Consider the following 2,500-nt stretch of genomic DNA (forward strand, 5'->3'; position numbering starts at 1 on the left):
CAATTTCCCGCACAGAAACGCACGTTTTGGAAAATTGTCGAAATTCGACATGTTTGCTACCTTTGTCGCGAGACCAGCCCACCGGCGCGCGCGTAAAAAACACAAGTCCGGCGACTTTCGAAAATCGCCCGGACAAAGACGCACGACATCGGCCGACGCCCGATGAACAATTTCCCGCACAGAAACGCACGTTTTGGAAAATTGTCGAAATTCGACATGTTTGCTACCTTTGTCGCGAGACCAGCCCACCGGCGCGCGCGTAAAAAACACAAGTCCGGCGACTTTCGAAAATCGCCCGGACAAAGACGCACGACATCGGCCGACGCCCGATGAACAATTTCCCGCACAGAAACGCACGTTTTGGAAAATTGTCGAAATTCGACATGTTTGCTACCTTTGTCGCGAGACCAGCCCACCGGCGCGCGCGTAAAAAACACAAGTCCGGCGACTTTCGAAAATCGCCCGGACAAAGACGCACGACATCGGCCGACGCCCGATGAACAATTTCCCGCACAGAAACGCACGTTTTGGAAAATTGTCGAAATTCGACAAGTTTGCTACCTTTGTCGCGAGACCAGCTTCCCTGTATACTATGAGGGAAGACGTCGTTGTGGCGAAATGAGCAAATTGGCGATGCGGTTGTCGGTTGAAGGTATTTGGTGACAAAACGATGTGGTGTCGTGCAGGCGATGTGCGCTTTTGGGCAGACTTGATGCTGACCCGCGAAGGCGTCGTAGCTAGCAGCGAGGCTCTGAACGTTGGACGGAAAAAATTAAGTAGCAAATACGAGTTTGTGTTTCGGCGCGCGACCACGGCCTCGGGCCGTAGTTGCGGTGGCCGGTGCGCACGCAAGTGATAGTTTTCTCGGTTCGCTTTTGTTGGGCGTTCCTGGTGTTGTATGCAAACGCAGCCCGCGCGCGGCTTCGCCCGAAAGGGCGTCTGGCCGGTGTCGACGGCGTCCAGATCGCGGCTTACGCCGGGTTTGAGGAGCTAAGCAAAAATAGTGATTGAGTAATACAGTGCGATACCGCGACGGGGAAAGCGAAAGACTCCGTTCGCGTATTTTGTCGGCCGATAGTTACCTGGTTGATCCTGCCAGTAGTCATATGCTTGTCTCAAAGATTAAGCCATGCATGTCTCAGTACGAACTTGCGTACGGTAAAACTGCGAATGGCTCATTAAATCAGTCGTGATTCATTTGATCGTAAATTTTACTTGGATAACTGTGGTAATTCTAGAGCTAATACATGCAAAAAGCGCCGACCTTGCGGGAGGCGCGCCTTTATCATATCAAAAACCTGCCGGGCTTCGGCTCGTCTTGTTGGCGACTCGGGATAACTTTGCTGATCGCACGGTCTTGCACCGGCGACGGATCATTCAAGTGTCTGCCCTATCAACTTTCGTCGGTACGGTATCTGCCTACCGAGGTTCTTACGGGTAACGGGGAATCAGGGTTCGATTCCGGAGAGGGAGCCTGAGAAACGGCTACCACATCCAAGGAAGGCAGCAGGCGCGCAAATTACCCATTCCCGACGCGGGGAGGTAGTGACGAAAAATAACGATACAGGACTCTAACGAGGCCCTGTAATTGGAATGAGTACACTGTAAAAATTTTAACGAGTATCCATTGGAGGGCAAGTCTGGTGCCAGCAGCCGCGGTAATTCCAGCTCCAAAAGTGTATATTTAAGTTGTTGCGGTTAAAAAGCTCGTAGTTGGATTTTGGGCGCAGGCGTTCGGTCCGTCGCAAGGCGTGCACTGTTCGTTCTGGCTTTACCTCCGGTTTTCCGTCGGTGCTCTTGACTGAGTGTCGGCGGCGGCCGGGACGTTTACCTTGAAAAAATTAGAGTGTTCAAAGCAGGCGCTTCGCCTGGATAGTGTTGCATGGAATAATGAAATAGGACCTCGGTTCTTTTTTGTTGGTTTTCGGAGCGCGAGGTAATGATTAAGAGGGACGGACGGGGGCATTCGTACTGTGCCGTTAGAGGTGAAATTCTTGGATCGGCGCAAGACGAACGACTGCGAAAGCATTTGCCAAGAATGTTTTCTTTAATCAAGAGCGAAAGTCAGAGGTTCGAAGACGATCAGATACCGTCCTAGTTCTGACTATAAACGATGCCAACTAGCGATCGGGGGGCGTTATTTTGACGACCTCTCCGGCAGCTTGCGGGAAACCAAAGTCTTTGGGTTCCGGGGGAAGTATGGTTGCAAAGCTGAAACTTAAAGGAATTGACGGAAGGGCACCACCAGGAGTGGAGCCTGCGGCTTAATTTGACTCAACACGGGAAATCTCACCCGGCCCGGACACAGCGAGGATTGACAGATTGAGAGCTCTTTCATGATTCTGTGGGTGGTGGTGCATGGCCGTTCTTAGTTGGTGGAGCGATTTGTCTGGTTAATTCCGATAACGAACGAGACTCTGGCTTGCTAAATAGTTACGCGGCCTTCCCGGCCGGCGTTTAACTTCTTAGAGGGACTAGTGGCGTTTAGCCACACGAGATT

At 51.8% G+C, this 2,500-nt stretch overlaps 1 non-coding gene across 1 annotated transcript in view; it reads left to right on the forward strand.

Moving 5' to 3' along the window:
- Positions 1-1,079: 1,079 nt before the first annotated feature.
- LOC145747121 (small subunit ribosomal RNA) overlaps positions 1,080-2,500 on the forward strand; it is a 1,810-nt gene continuing 389 nt past the window's right edge. The window contains exon 1 of the ribosomal RNA XR_014281867.1: positions 1,080-2,500. This exon is cut by the window's right edge and continues 389 nt beyond it. This is a non-coding gene — a ribosomal RNA (small subunit ribosomal RNA).

The sequence above is a fragment of the Corella eumyota genome, chromosome 3 (assembly GCF_963082875.1).
Source record: "Corella eumyota chromosome 3, kaCorEumy4.1, whole genome shotgun sequence".
NCBI lineage: Eukaryota > Metazoa > Chordata > Ascidiacea > Phlebobranchia > Corellidae > Corella > Corella eumyota.